Raw genomic sequence first — 16,030 nt, 5'->3', positions numbered from 1 at the left:
CTTTTCGGAAATGTATGGGGTTCCCTGTTTTCCCCAGTGGCTTGGACACCTGAGGCCCATATCTGTATGTTGTGCCGGTCGGCAGAGCGTCTCAAATTCCGGTCAGAAAACAGATTTGGGGTTACTTGTGTTTTAGGCTTTCCCCTTGGCAGCCAGGTAGGTGCACCCACACATATGAGGTACCGTTTTCATCGGGACACCTGTGGGAACGCGGAACGGTAGGCCATGTGTTGTTGGGGGCGTGTTACGATGGGTGAGCCGAGCGAAATGTGCATTAAATGCATTGTTTTTCCAACATTTCGGACCTTGCGGGGCTGTCTGGGTAATAAATTCTGGGGCGATTTGGGCATATCATACCTCTGCAGATTCCCACGCATGTCCTCTTTTCGGAAATGCATGGGGTTCCCTGTTTTCCCCGGTGGCTTGGACACCCGAGGCCCATATCTGTATGTTGTGCAGGTCGGCAGTGCGTCTCAAATTCCAGTCAGAAAACAGAATTGGGGTTACTTGTGTTTTAGGCTTTCCCCTTGGTGGCCAGGTAGGTGCACCCACACATATGAGGTACCGTTTTCATTGGGACACCTGTGGGAACGCCGAACGGTAGGCCATGTGTTGTTGGGGGCGTGTTACGATGGGTGAGCCGAGCGAAATGTGCATTAAATGCGTTTTTTTTCCAACATTTCAGACTTTGCGGGGGTGTCTGGGTAATAAATTCTGGGGCGATTTGGGAATATCATACCTCTGTGGATTCCCACAGGTGTCCTCTTTTCGGAAATGCATGGGGTTCCCTGTTTTCCCCGGTGGCTGGGACACCCGAGGCCCATATCTGTATGTTGTGCCGGTCGGCAGAGCGTCTCAAATTCCGGTCAGAAAAAAGATTTGGGGTTACTTGTGTTTTAGGCTTTCCCCTTGGCGGCACGGTCAGTGCACCCACACATATGAGGTACCGTTTTCATCGGGACTCCTGTGGGAATGCAGGACGGTAGGCCATGTGTTGTTGGGGGTGTGTTACGATGGGTGAGCCGAGCGAAATGTGCGTTAAATGCGTTTTTTTTCCCACATTTCGGAATTTGCGGGGGTGTCTGGGTAATAAATTCTGGGGCGATTTGGGCATATCATACCTCTGCGGATTCCCACGGGTGTCCTCTTTTCGGAAATGCATGGGGTTCCCTGTTATCCCTGGTGGCTTGGACACCCAAGGCCCATATCTGTATGTTGTGCCGGTCGGCAGAGCGTCTCAAATTCCGGTCAGAAAACACACTTGGGGTTACTTGTGTTTTAGGCTTTCGCCTTGGCGGCCAGGTAGGTGCACCCACACATGTGAGGTACTGTTTTCATCGGGACCCCTATGGGAACGAAGGACGGTAGGCCATGTGTTGTTGGGGGCGTGTTACGATGGGTGAGCCGAGCGAAATGTGCATTAAATGCGTTTTTTTTTCCAACATTTCGGACTTTGCGGGGTTGTCTGGGAAATACATTCTGGGGCGATTTGGGCATATCATACCTCTGCGGATTCCCACAGGTGTCCTCTTTTCGGAAATGCATGGGGTTCCCTGTTTTCCCCGGTGGCTTGGACACCCGAGGCCCATATCTGTATGTTGTGCCGGTCAGCAGAGCGTCTCAAATTCCGGTCAGAAAACAGATTTGGGGTTAGTTGTGTTTTAGGCTTTCCCCTTGGCGGCAAGGTCGGTGCACCCACACATATGAGGTACCGTTTTCATCGGGGCTCCTGTGGGAACGCAGGACGGTAGGCCATGTGTTGTTGGGGGCGTGTTACGATGGGTGAGCCGAGCGAAATGTGCGTTAAATGCGTTTTTTTCCCACATTTCGGAATTTGCGGGGGTGTCTGGGCAATACATTCTGGGGCGATTTGGGCATATCATACCTCTGCGGATTCCCACGGGTGTCCTCTTTTCGGAAATGCATGGGGTTCCCTGTTTTCCCTGGTGGCTTGGACACCCGAGGCCCATATCTGTATGTTGTGCCGGTCAGCAGAGTGTCTCAAATTCCGGTCAGAAAACAGACTTGGGGTACTTGTGTTTTAGGCTTTCCCCTTTGCGGCCAGGTAGGTGCACCCACACATGTGAGCTACCATTTTCATCGGGACACCTGTGGGAATGCGGGACGGTAGGCCATGTGCTGTTGGAGGCGTGTTTCGATTGGTGAGCCGAGCGAAATGTGTGGAAAATGCGTTTCTTTCCCCACATTTTGGACTTTGCAGGGGTGTCTGGGTAATACATTCTGGGGCAATTTGGGCATATCATACCTCTGCGGATTCCCATAGGTGTCCTCTTTTCGGAAATGCATGGGGTTCCCTGTTTTCCCTGGTGGCTTGGACACCCGAGGCCCATATCTGTATGTTGTGCCGGTCGGCAGAGCGTTTCAAATTCCGGTCAGAAAACAGATTTGGCGTTACTTGTGTGTTAGGCTTTCCCCTTGGTGGCCAGGTAGGTGCACCCACTCATATGAGGTACTGTTTTCATCGGGACACCTGTGGGAACGCGGAACGGTAGGCCATGTGTTGTTGGGGGCGTGTTACGATGGGTGAGCCGAGCGAAATGTGCGGAAAATGCATTTTTTTTCCAACATTTCGGATTTGAGGGGGTGTCTGGGTAATAAATTCTGGGGCGATTTGGGCATATCATACCTCTGCAGATTCCCACGTATGTCCTTTTTTCGGGAATGCATGGGGTTCCCCGTTTTCCCCGGTGGCTTGAACACCCGAGGCCCATATCTGTATGTTGTGCCTGTCGGCAGAGCGTCTCAAATTCCAGTCAGAAAACAGACTTGGGGTTACTTGTGTTTTAGGCTTTCCCCTTGGTGGCCTGGTAGGTCCACCCACACATATGAGGTACTGTTTTCATCGGGGCACCTGTGGAAACGGGGAACGGTAGGCCATGTGTAGTTGGGGGCGTGTTACAATGGGTGAGCCGAGCGAAATGTGCATTAAATGCGTTTTTTTTTTCAACATTTCGGACTTTGCGGGGGTGTCTGGGAAATACATTCTGGGGCGATTTGGGCATATCATACCTCTGCGGATTCCCACAGGTGTCCTCTTTTCGGAAATGCATGGGGTTCCCTGTTTTCCCCGGTGGCTTGGACACCCGAGGCCCATATCTGTATGTTGTGCCGGTCAGCAGAGTGTCTCAAATTCCGGTCAGAAAACAGACTTGGGGTACTTGTGTTTTAGGCTTTCCCCTTTGCGGCCAGGTAGGTGCACCCACACATGTGAGCTACCGTTTTCATCGGGACACCTGTGGGAATGCGGCACGGTAGGCCATGTGCTGTTGGGGGCGTGTTTCGATTGGTGAGTTGAGCGAAATGTGTGGAAAATGCGTTTCTTTCCCCACATTTCGGACTTTGCAGGGGTGTCTGGGTAATACATTCTGGGGCAATTTGGGCATATCATACCTCTGCGGATTTCCATAGGTGTCCTCTTTTCGGAAATGCATGGGGTTCCCTGTTTTCCCCGGTGGCTTGGACACCCGATGCCCATATCTGTATGTTGTGCCGGTCGGCAGAGCGTTTCAAATTCCGGTCAGAAAACAGATTTGGGGTTACTTGTGTGTTAGGCTTTCCCCTTGGTGGCCAGGTAGGAGCACCCACACATATGAGGTACTGTTTTCATCGGGACACCTGTGGGAACGCGGAACGGTAGGCCATGTGTTGTTGGGGGCGTGTTACGATGGGTGAGCCGAGCGAAATGTGCATTAAATGCATTTTCTTTCCAACATTTTGGATTTTGCGGGGCTGTCTGGGTAATAAATTCTGGGACGATTTGGGCATATCATACCTCTGAGGATTCCCACATGTGTCCTCTTTTCGGAAATGTATGGGGTTCCCTGTTTTCCCCGGTGGCTTGGACACCCGAGGCCCATATCTGTATGTTGTGCCGGTCGGCAGAGCGTCTCAAATTCCGGTCAGAAAACAGATTTGGGGTTACTTGTGTTTTAGGCTTTCCCCTTGGCAGCCAGGTAGGTGCACCCACACATATGAGGTACCATTTTCATCGGGACACCTGTGGGAACGCGGAACGGTAGGCCATGTGTTGTTGGGGGCGTGTTACGATGGGTGAGCTGAGCGTAATGTGCATTAAATGCATTGTTTTTCCAACATTTCGGACCTTGCGGGGCTGTCTGGGTAATAAATTCTGGGGCGATTTGGGCATATCATACCTCTGCAGATTCCCACGCATGTCCTCTTTTCGGAAATGCATGGGGTTCCCTGTTTTCCCCGGTGGCTTGGACACCCGAGGCCCATATCTGTATGTTGTGCAGGTCGGCAGAGCATCTCAAATTCCAGTCAGAAAACAGAATTGGGGTTACTTGTGTTTTAGGCTTTCCCCTTGGTGGCCAGGTAGGTGCACCCACACATATGAGGTACTGTTTTCATTGGGACACCTGTGGGAACGCGGAACGGTAGGCCATGTGTTGTTGGGGGCGTGTTACGATGGGTGAGCTGAGCGAAATGTGCATTAAATGCTTTTTTTTTTCCAACATTTCAGACTTTGCGGGGGTGTCTGGGTAATAAATTCTGGGGCGATTTGGGAATATCATACCTCTGTTGATTCCCACAGGTGTCCTCTTTTCGGAAATGCATGGGGTTCCCTGTTTTCCCCGGTGGCTTGGACACCCGAGGCCCATATCTGTATGTTGTGCCGGTCGGCAGAGCGTCTCAAATTCCGGTCAGAAAAAAGATTTGGGGTTACTTGTGTTTTAGGCTTTCCCCTTGGCGGCACGGTCGGTGCACCCACACATATGAGGTACCGTTTTCATCGGGACTCCTGTGGGAATGCAGGACGGTAGGCCATGTGTTGTTGGGGGTGTGTTACGATGGGTGAGCTGAGCGAAATGTGCGTTAAATGCGTTTTTTTTCCCACATTTCGGAATTTGCGGGGGTGTCTGGGTAATAAATTCTGGGGCGATTTGGGCATATCAGACCTCTGCGGATTCCCACGGGTGTCCTCTTTTCGGAAATGCATGGGGTTCCCTGTTATCCCTGGTGGCTTGGACACCCAAGGCCCATATCTGTATGTTGTGCCGGTCGGCAGAGCGTCTCAAATTCCGGTCAGAAAACAGACTTGGGGTTACTTGTGTTTTAGGCTTTCCCCTTTGCGGCCAGGTAGGTTCACCCACACATGTGAGGTACCGTTTTCATCGGGACACCTGTGGGAATGTGGGACGGTAGGCCATGTGTTGCTGGGGGTGTGTTTCGATTGGTGAGCCGAGTGAAATGTGCGGAAAATGCGTTATTTTCCCCACATTTCGGACCTTGCGGGGGTGTCTGGGTAATAAATTCTGGGGCGATTTGGGCATATCATACCTCTGCGGATTCCCACGGGAGTCCTCTTTTCGGAAATGCATGGGGTTCCCTGTTTTCCCCAGTGGCTTGGACACCCGAGGCCCATAACTGTATGTTGTGCTGGTCGGCAGAGCGTCTCAAATTCCGGTCAGAAAACACACTTGGGGTTACTTGTGTTTTAGGCTTTCGCCTTGGCGGCCAGGTAGGTGCACCCACACATGTGAGGTACTGTTTTCATCGGGACCCCTATGGGAACGAAGGACGGTAGGCCATGTGTTGTTGGGGGCGTGTTACGATGGGTGAGCCGAGCGAAATGTGCATTAAATGCATTTTTTTTCCCACATTTCGGATTTTGCAGGGGTGTCTGGGTAATAAATTCTGGGGCGATTTGGGCATATCATACCTCTGCGGATTCCCACCGGTGTCCTCTTTTCAGAAATGCATGGGGTTCCCTGTTTTCTCCGGTGGCTTGGACACCCAAGGCCCATATCTGTATGTTGCACCAGTGGCAGAGCGTCTCAAATTCCAGTCAGAAAACAGACTTGTGGTTACTTGTGTTTTAGGCTTTCCCCTTGGCGCCCAGGTAAGTGCACCCACACATGTGAGGTACCGTTTTCATCGGGACACCTGACGGAATGCGGGACGGTAGGCCATGTGTTGTTGGAGGCATGTTTCGCCAGGTGAGCCGAGTGAAATGTGCGGAAAATGCATTTTTTTCCCCACATTTCGGACTTTGCGGGGGTGTCTGGGTAATCAATTCTGGGGCGATTTGGGCATATCATACCTCTGCAGATTCCCACGCATGTCCTCTTTTTGGAAATGCATGGGGTTCCCTGTTTTCCCTGGTGGCTTGGACACCCGAGACCCATATCTGTATGTTGTGCCGTTCGGCAGAGCGTCTCAAATTCCAGTCAGAAAACAGGCTTGGGGTTACTTGTGTTTTAGGCTTTCCCCTTGGCGGCCAGGTAGGTGCACCCACACATGTGAGGTACTGTTTTCATCGTGACACGTGTGGAAACGCGGGAAGGTAGGCCATGTGTTGTTGGGGCGTGTTTCGATGGGTGAGCCGAGCGAAATGTGCGGAAAATGCGTTTTTTTCCCCACATTTCGGACTTTGCGGGGGTGTCTGGGTAATAAATTCTGGGGCGATTTGGGCATGTCATACCTCTGCGGATTCCCACAGGTGTCCTTTTTTTGGAAATGCATGGGGTTCCCTGTTTTCCCTGGTGTCTTGGACACCCGAGGCCCATATCTGTATGTTGTGCAGGTCGGCAGAGCGTCTCAAATTCCGGTCAGAAAACAGATTTGGGGTTACTTGTGTTTTAGGCTTTCCCCTTGGCAGCCAGGTAGGTGCACCCACACATATGAGGTACCGTTTTCATCGGGACACCTGTGGGAACGCGGAGCGGTAGGCCATGTGTTGTTGGGGGCATGTTTCGATGGGTGAGCCGAGCGAAATGTGCGGAAAATGCATTTTTTTCCCACATTTCGGATTTGAGGGGGTGTCTGGGTAATAAATTCTGGGGCGATTTGGGCATATCATACCTCTGCGGATTCCAACGTATGTCCTTTTTTCGGGAATGCATGGGGTTCCCTGTTTTCCCCGGTGGCTTGGACACCCGAGGCCCATATCTGTATGTTGTGCCTGTCGGCAGAGCGTCTCAAATTCCAGTCAGAAAACAGACTTGGGGTTACTTGTGTTTTAGGCTTTCCCCTTGGTGGCCTGGTAGGTGCACCCACACATATGAGGTACCGTTTTCATCGGGACACCTGTGGGAACGCGGAACGGTAGGCTATGCGTTGTTGGGGGCGTGTTACGATGGGTGAGCCGAGGGAAATGTGCATTAAATGCTTTTTTTTTCTCCAACATTTCGGACTTTACGGGGGTGTCTAGGAAATACATTCTGGGGCGATTTGGGCATATCATACCTCTGCGGATTCCCACAGGTGTCCTCTTTTCAGAAATGCATGGGGTTACCTGTTTTCCCTGGTGGCTTGGACACCCGAGGCCCATATCTGTATGTTGTGCCGGTCGGCAGAGCGTCTCAAATTCCGGTCAGAAAACAGATTTGGGGTTACTTGTGTTTTAGGCTTTCCCCTTGGCGGCGAGGTCGGTGCACCCACACATATGAGGTACCGTTTTCATCGGGACTCCTGTGGGAACGCAGGACGGTAGGCCATGTGTTGTTGGGGGCGTGTTACGATGGGTGAGCAGAGCGAAATGTGCGTTAAATGCGTTTTTTTCCCACTTTTCGGAATTTGCGGGGGTATCTGGGTAATAAATTCTGGGGCGATTCGGGCATATCATACCTCTGCGGATTCCCACGGGTGTCCTCTTTTCGGAAATTCATGGGGTTCCCTGTTTTTCCTGGTGGCTTGGACACCCCAGGCCCATATCTGTATGTTGTGCCGGTCAGCAGAGTGTCTCAAATTCCGGTCAGAAAACAGACTTGGGGTACTTGTGTTTTAGGCTTTCCCCTTTGCGGCCAGGTAGGTGCACCCACACATGTGAGCTACCGTTTTCATCGGGACCCGTATGGGAACGCAGGACAGTAGGCCATGTGCTGTTGGGGGTGTGTTTCGATTGGTGAGCCGAGCGAAATGTGTGGAAAATGCGTTTCTTTCCCCACATTTCGGACTTTGCAGGGGTGTCTGGGTAATACATTCTGGGGCAATTTGGGCATATCATACCTCTGCAGATTCCCATAGGTGTCCTCTTTTCGGAAATGCATGGGGTTCCCTGTTTTCCCCGGTGGCTTGGACACCCGAGGCCCATATCTGTATGTTGTGCCGGTCGGCAGAGCGTTTCAAATTCCGGTCAGAAAACAGACTTGCGGTTACTTGTGTTTTAGGCTTTCCCCTTGGCGGCCAGGTAGGTGCACCCACACATGTGAGGTACCGTTTTCATCGGGACCCGTATGGGAACGCAGGACAGTAGGCCATGTGTTGTTGGGGGCGTGTTTCGATGGGTGAGCCGAGCGAAATGTGCGTTAAATGCGTTTTTTTTCCAACATTTCCGACTTTGCGGGGGTGTCTGGGTAATGAATTCTGGGGCGATTTGGGCATATCATACCTCTGCGGATTCCCACAGGTGTCCTCTTTTCGGAAATGCATGGGGTTCCCTGTTTTCCCCGGTGGCTTGGACACCCGAGGCCCATATCTGTATGTTGTGCCGGTCGGCAGAGTGTCTCAAATTCCGGTCAGAAAACAGACTTGCGGTTACTTGTGTTTTAGGCTTTCCCCTTGGTGGCCAGGTAGGTGCACCCAAACATGTGAGGTACCATTTTCATCGGGACCCCTATGGGAACACAGGACGGTAGGCCATGTGTTGTTGGGGGCGTGTTTCGATGGGTGAGCCGAGCGAAATGTGCGGAAAATGTGTTTTTTTCCCCACATTTCGGACTTTGCAGGGGTGTCTGGGTAACAAATTCTGGGGCGATTTGGGCATATCATACCTCTGCGGATTCCCACGGGTGTCCTCTTTTCAGAAATGCATGGGGTTCCCTGTTTTCTCCAGTGGCTTGGACACCCGAGGCCCATATCTGTATGTTGTGCCGGTCGGCAGAGCGTCTCAAATTCCGGTCAGAAAACAGATTTGGGGTTACTTGTGTTTTAGGCTTTCCCCTTGGCGGCACGGTCGGTGCACCCACACATATGAGGTACCATTTTCATCGGGACTCCTGTGGGAACGCAGGACGGTAGGCCATGTGTTGTTGGGGGCGTGTTACGATGGGTGAGCCGAGCGAAATGTGCGTTAAATGCGTTTTTTTCCCACATTTCGGAATTTGCGGGGGTGTCTGGGTAATAAATTCTGGGGCGATTTGGGCATATCATGCCTCTGCGGATTCCCACGTGTGTCCTCTTTTCGGAAATGCATGGGGTTCCCTATTTTCCCTGGTGGCTTGGACACCCGATGCCCATATCTGTATGTTGTGCCGGTCGGCAGAGTGTCTCAAATTCCGGTCAGAAAACAGACTTGGGGTACTTGTGTTTTAGGCTTTCCCCTTTGCGGCCAGGTAGGTGCACCCACACATGTGAGCTACCGTTTTCATCGGGACACCTGTGGGAATGCGGGACGGTAGGCCATGTGCTGTTGGAGGCGTGTTTCGATTGGTGAGCCGAGCAAAATGTGTGGAAAATGCGTTTCTTTCCCCACATTTCGAACTTTGCGGGAGTGTCTGGGTAATAAATTCTGGGGTGATTTGGGCATATCATACCTCTGCAGATTCCCAAAGGTGTCCTCTTTTCGGAAATGCATGGGGTTCCCTGTTTTCTCCGGTGGCTTGGACACCCAAGGCCCATATCTGTATGTTGCACCAGTGGCAGAGCGTCTCAAATTCCAGTCAGAAAACAGACTTGTGGTTACTTGTGTTTTAGGCTTTCCCCTTGGCAGCCAGGTAGGTGCACCCACACATGTGAGGTACCGTTTTCATCGGGACACCTGTGGGAATGCGGGACGGTAGGCCATGTGCTGTTGGGGGCGTGTTTCTATTGGTGAGCCGAGCGAAATGTGTGGAAAATGCATTTCTTTCCCCACATTTCGGACTTTGCGGGGGTGTCTGGGTAATAAATTCTGGGGCGATTTGGGCATATCATACCTCTGCGGATTCCCACGGGTGTCCTCTTTTCAGAAACGCATGGGGTTCCCTGTTTTCTCCAGTGGCTTGGACACCCGAGGCCCATATCTGTATGTTGTGCGGTCGGCAGAGCGTCTCAAATTCCGGTCAGAAAACAGATTTGGGGTTACTTGTGTTTTAGGCTTTCCCCTTGGCAGCCAGGTAGGTGCACCCACACATGTGAGGTACCGTTTTCATCGGGACACCTGTGGGAATGCGGAACGGTGGGCCATGTGTTGTTTGGGGCGTGTTAGGATGGGTGAGCCGAGCGAAATGTGCATTAAATGCATTGTTTTTCCAACATTTCGGACCTTGCGGGGCTGTCTGGGTAATAAATTCTGGGGCGATTTGGGCATATCATACCTCTGCGGATTCCCACGCATGTCCTCTTTTCGGAAATGCATGGGGTTCCCTGTTTTCCCCGGTGGCTTGGACACCCGAGGCCCATATCTGTATGTTGTGCCGGTTGGCAGAGCGTCTCAAATTCCAGTCAGAAAACAGAATTGGGGTTACTTGTGTTTTAGGCTTTCCCCTTGGTGGCCAGGTAGGTGCACCCACACATACGATGTACCATTTTCATTGGGACACCTGTGGGAACGTGGAACGGTAGGCCATGTGTTGTTGGGGGCGTGTTACGATGGGTGAGCCGAGCGAAATGTGCATTAAATGCGTTTTTTTTCCAACATTTCGGACTTTGCGGGGGTGTCTGGGTAATAAATTCTGGGGCAATTTGGGCATATCATACCTCTGCGGATTCCCACAGGTGTCCTCTTTTCGGAAATGCATGGGGTTCCCTGTTTTCCCCGGTGGCTTGGACACCCGAGGCCCATATCTGTATGTTGTGCCGGTCGGCAGAGTGTCTCAAATTCCGGTCAGAAAACAGACTTGCGGTTACTTGTGTTTTAGGCTTTCCCCTTGGCGGCCAGGTAGGTGTACCCAAACATGTGAGGTGCCGTTTTCATCAGGAACCCTATGGAAACGCAGGACGGTAGGCCATGTGTTGTTGGGGGCGTGTTTCGATGGGTGAGCCGAGCGAAATGTGCGGAAAATGTGTTTTTTTTCCCCACATTTCGGACTTTGCAGGGGTGTCTGGGTAATAAATTCTGGGGCGATTTGGGCATATCATACCTCTGCGGATTCCAACGGGTGTCCTCTTTTCAGAAACGCATGGGGTTCCCTGTTTTCTCCAGTGGCTTCGACACCCGAGGCCCATATCTGTATGTTGTGCCGGTCGGCAGAGCGTCTCAAATTCCGGTCAGAAAACAGATTTGGGGTTACTTGTGTTTTAGGCTTTCCCCTTGGCGGCACGGTCGGTGCACCCACACATATGAGGTACCATTTTCATCGGGACTCCTGTGGGAACGCAGGATGGTAGGCCATGTGTTGTTGGGGGCGTGTTACGATGGGTGAGCCGAGCGAAATGTGCGTTAAATGCGTTTTTTTTCCCACATTTCGGAATTTGCGGGGGTGTCTGGGTAATAAATTCTGGGTCGATTTGGGCATATCATACCTCTGCGGATTCCCACGTGTGTCCTCTTTTCGGAAATGCATGGGGTTCCCAATTTTCCCTGGTAGCTTGGACATCCGATGCCCATATCTGTATGTTGTGCCGGTCGGCAGAGTGTCTCAAATTCCGGTCAGAAAACAGACTTGGGGTTACTTGTGTTTTAGGCTTTACCCTTTGCGGCCAGGTAGGTGCACCCACACATGTGAGCTACCGTTTTCATCGGGACACCTGTGGAAATGCGGGACGGTAGGCCATGTGCTGTTGGGGGCGTGTTTCGATTGGTGAGCCGAGCGAAATGTGTGGAAAATGCATTTCTTTCCCCACATTTCGGTTTGCGGGGGTGTCTGGGTAATAAATTCTGGGGCGATTTGGGCATATCATACCTCTGCAGATTCCCATAGGTGTCCTCTTTTCGGAAATGCATGGGGTTCCCTGTTTTCTCCGGTGGCTTGGACACGCAAGGCCCATATCTGTATGTTGCACCAGTGGCAGAGCGTCTCAAATTCCAGTCAGAAAACAGACTTGTGGTTACTTGTGTTTTGGGCTTTCCCCTTGGCGCCCAGGTAGGTGCACCCACACATGTGAGGTACCGTTTTCATCGGGACACCTGACGGAATGCGGGACAGTAGGCCATGTGTTGTTGGGGGCATGTTTCGATAGGTGAGCCGAGTCAAATGTCCGGAAAATGCATTTTTTTCCCCACATTTCAGACTTTGCGGGAGTGTCTGGGTAATACATTCTGGGGCGATTTGGGCATATCATACCTCTGCGGATTCCCACAGGTGTCCTATTTTTGGAAATGCATGGGGTTCCCTGTTTTCCCCGGTGGCTTAGACACCCGAGGCCCATATCTGTATGTTGTGCCGGTCGGCAGAGTGTCTCAAATTCCGGTCAGAAAACAGACTTGGGGTTACTTGTGTTTTAGGCTTTCCCCTTGGCGGCCTGGTAGGTGCATCCAAACATATGAGGTACCGCTTTCATCGGGACACCTGTAGGAACGCGGAACGGTAGGCCATGTGTTGTTGGGGCCGTGTTTCGATGGGTGAGCCGAGCGAAATGTGCGGAAAATGCATTTTTTTCCCACATTTCGGAGTTTGCGGGGGTGTCTGGGTAATCAATTCTGGGGCGATTTGGGCATATCATACCTCTGCAGATTCCCACGCATGTCCTCTTTTCGGAAATGCATAGGGTTGCCTGTTTTCCCTGGTGACTTGGACACCCGAGACCCATATCTGTATGTGGTGCCGTTCGGCAGAGCATCTCAAATTCCAGTCAGAAAACAGGCTTGGGGTTACTTGTGTTTTAGGCTTTCCCCTTGGCGGCCAGGTAGGTGCACCCACACATATGAGGTACCGTTTTCATCGGGACACCTGTGGGAACGCGGGATGGTAGGCCATGTGTTGTTGGGGGCGTGTTACGATGGGTGAGCCGAGCGAAATGTGCATTAAATGCATTTTTTTTCCAACATTTCTGACTTTGCTGGGCTGTCTGGGTAATAAATTCTGGGGCGATTTGGGCATATCATACCTCTGCGGATTCCCAGGGGTGTCCTCTTTTCGGAAATATATGGGGTTCCCTGTTTTCCCTGGTGGCTTGGACACCCGAGGCCCATATCTGTATGTTGTGCCGGTCGGCAGAGCGTCTCAAATTCCGGTCAGAAAACAGACTTAGAGTTACTTGTGTTTTAGGCTTTCCCCTTTGCGGCCAGGTAGGTTCACCCACACATGTGAGGTACCGTTTTCATCGGGACACCTGTGGGAATGCGGGACGGTAGGCCATGTGTTGTTGGGGGCGTGTTTCGATTGGTGAGTCGAGTGAAATGTGCGGAAAATGCGTTTTTTTCCCCACGTTTCGGACTTTGCGGGGGTGTCTGGGTAATAAATTCTGGGGCGATTTGGGCATATCATACCTCTGCGGATTCCCACAGGTGTCCTCTTTTCGGAAATGCATGGGGTTCCCTGTTTTCCCCGGTGGCTTGGACACCCGAGGCCCATATCTGTATGTTGTGCCGGTCGGCACAGAGTCTCAAATTCCGGTCAGAAAACAGATTTGGGGTTACTTGTGTTTTAGGCTTTCCCCTTGGCAGCCAGGTAGGTGCACCCACACATGTGAGGTACCGTTTTCATCGGGACACCTGTGGGAACGCGAAACTGTAGGCCTTGTGTTGTTTGGGGCGTGTTACGATGGGTGAGCCGAGCGAAATGTGCATTAAATGCATTGTTTTTCCAACATTTCGGCATTGCGGGGCTGTCTGGGTAATAAATTCTGTGGCGATTTGGGCATATCATACCTCTGCGGATTCCCACGCATGTCCTCTTTTCGGAAATGCATGGGGTTCCATGTTTTCCCCGGTGGCTTGGACACCCGAGGCCCATATCTGTATGTTGTGCCGGTCGGCAGAGCGTCTCAAATTCCAGTCAGAAAACAGAATTGGGGTTACTTGTGTTTTAGGCTTTCCCCTTGGTGGCAATGTAGTTGCACCTATACATGTGAGGTACTGTTTTCATCGGGACCCCTATGGGAACGCAGGACGGTAGGCCATGTGTTGTTGGGGGCGTGTTTCGATGGGTGAGCCGAGCGAAATGTGCGGAAAATGTGTTTTTTTCCCCACATTTCGGACTTTGCAGGGGTGTCTGGGTAATAAATTCTGGGGCGATTTGGGCATATCATACCTCTGCGGATTCCCACGGGTGTCCTCTTTTCAGAAACGCATGGGGTTCCCTGTTTTCTCCGGTGGCTTGGACACCCGAGGCCCATATCTGTATGTTGTGCCCGGTCGGCAGAGCGTCTCAAATTCCGGTCAGAAAACAGATTTGGGGTTACTTGTGTTTTAGGCTTTCTCCTTGGCGGCACGGTCGGTGCACCCACACATATGAGGTACTGTTTTCATCGGGACTCCTGTGGGAACGCAGGACGGTAGGCCATGTGCTGTTGGGGGTGTGTTACAATGGCTGAGCCGAGCGAAATGTGCGTTAAATGCGTTTTTTTCCCACATTTCGGAATTTGCGGGGGTGTCTGGGTAAAAAATTCTGGGGCGATTTGGGCATTTCATACCTCTGCGGATTCCCACGGGTGTCCTCTTTTCGGAAATGCATGGGGTTCCCTGTTTTCCCTGGTTGCTTGGACACCCGAGACCCATATCTGTATGTGGTGCCGTTCGGCAGAGCGTCTCAAATTCCAGTCAGAAAGCAAGCTTGGGGTTACTTGTGTTTTAGGCTTTCCCCTTGGCGGCCAGGTAGGTGCACCCACACATGTGAGGTACTGTTTTCATCGCGACACGTGTGGGAACGCAGGACGGTAGGCCATGTGTTGTTTGGGGCGTGTTTCGATGGGTGAGCCGAGCGAAATGTGCGGAAAATGCGTTTTTTCCCCCACATTTCGGACTTTGCAGGGGTGTCTGGGTAATAAATTCTGGGGCGATTTGGGCATATCATACCTCTGTGGATTCACACGGGTGTCCTCTTTTCGGAAATGCATGGGGTTCCCCGTTTTCCCCGGTGGCTTGGACACCCGAGGCCCATATCTGTATGTTGTGCCGGTCGGCAGAGCGTCTGAAATTCCAGTCAGAAAACAGATTTGGGGTTACTTGTGTGTTAGGCTTTCCCCTTGGTGGCCAGGTAGGTGCACCCACACATATGAGGTACTGTTTTCATCGGGACACCTGTGGGAATGCGGGACGGTAGGCCATGTGTTGTTGGGGACGTGTTTCGATTGGTGAGTCGAGTGAAATGTGTGGAAAATGCGTTTTTTTCCCCACGTTTCGGACTTTGCAGGGGTGTCTGGGTAATAAATTCTGGGGCGATTTGGGCATATCATACCTCTGCGGATTCCCACAGGTGTCCTCTTTTCGGAAATGCATGGGGTTCCCTGTTTTCCCCGGTGGCTTGGACACCCGAGGCCCATATCTGTATGTTGTGCCGGTCGGCAGAGCGTCTCAAATTCCGGTCAGAAAACAGATTTGGGGTTACTTGTGTTTTAGGCTTTCCCCTTGGCAGCCAGGTAGGTGCACCCACACATGTGAGGTACCGTTTTCGTCGGGACACCTGTGGGAATGCGGAACAGTAGGCCATGTGTTGTTTGGGGCGTGTTACGATGGGTGAGCCGAGCGAAATGTGCATTAAATGCATTGTTTTTCCAACATTTCGGACCTTGCGGGGCTGTCTGGGTAATAAATTCTGGGGCGATTTAGGCATATCATACGTCTGCGGATTCCCACGCATGTCCTCTTTTCGGAAATGCATGGGGTTCCCTGTTTTCCCCGGTGGCTTGGACACCCGAGGCCCATATCTGTATGTTGTGCCGGTCGGCAGAGCGTCTCAAATTCCAGTCAGAAAACAGAATTGGGGTTACTTGTGTTTTAGGCTTTCCCCTTGGTGGCCAGGTAGGTGCACCCACACATATGAGGTACCATTTTCATTGGGACACCTGTGGGAATGTGGAACGGTAGGCCATGTGTTGTTGGGGGCGTGTTACGATGGGTGAGCCGAGCGAAATGTGCATTAAATGCGTTTTTTTTCCAACATTTCGGACTTTGCGGGGGTGTCTGGGTAATAAATTCTGGGGCGATTTGGGTATATCATACCTCTGCGGATTCCCACAGGTGTCC

The sequence above is a fragment of the Ambystoma mexicanum genome, chromosome 5p, assembly GCF_040938575.1.
Source record: "Ambystoma mexicanum isolate Mex_15411 chromosome 5p, UKY_AmexF1_1, whole genome shotgun sequence".
Taxonomy (NCBI): domain Eukaryota; kingdom Metazoa; phylum Chordata; class Amphibia; order Caudata; family Ambystomatidae; genus Ambystoma; species Ambystoma mexicanum.
The sequence above is the reverse complement of the archived record's forward strand: the minus strand, read 5'-3'. Positions refer to the sequence as shown.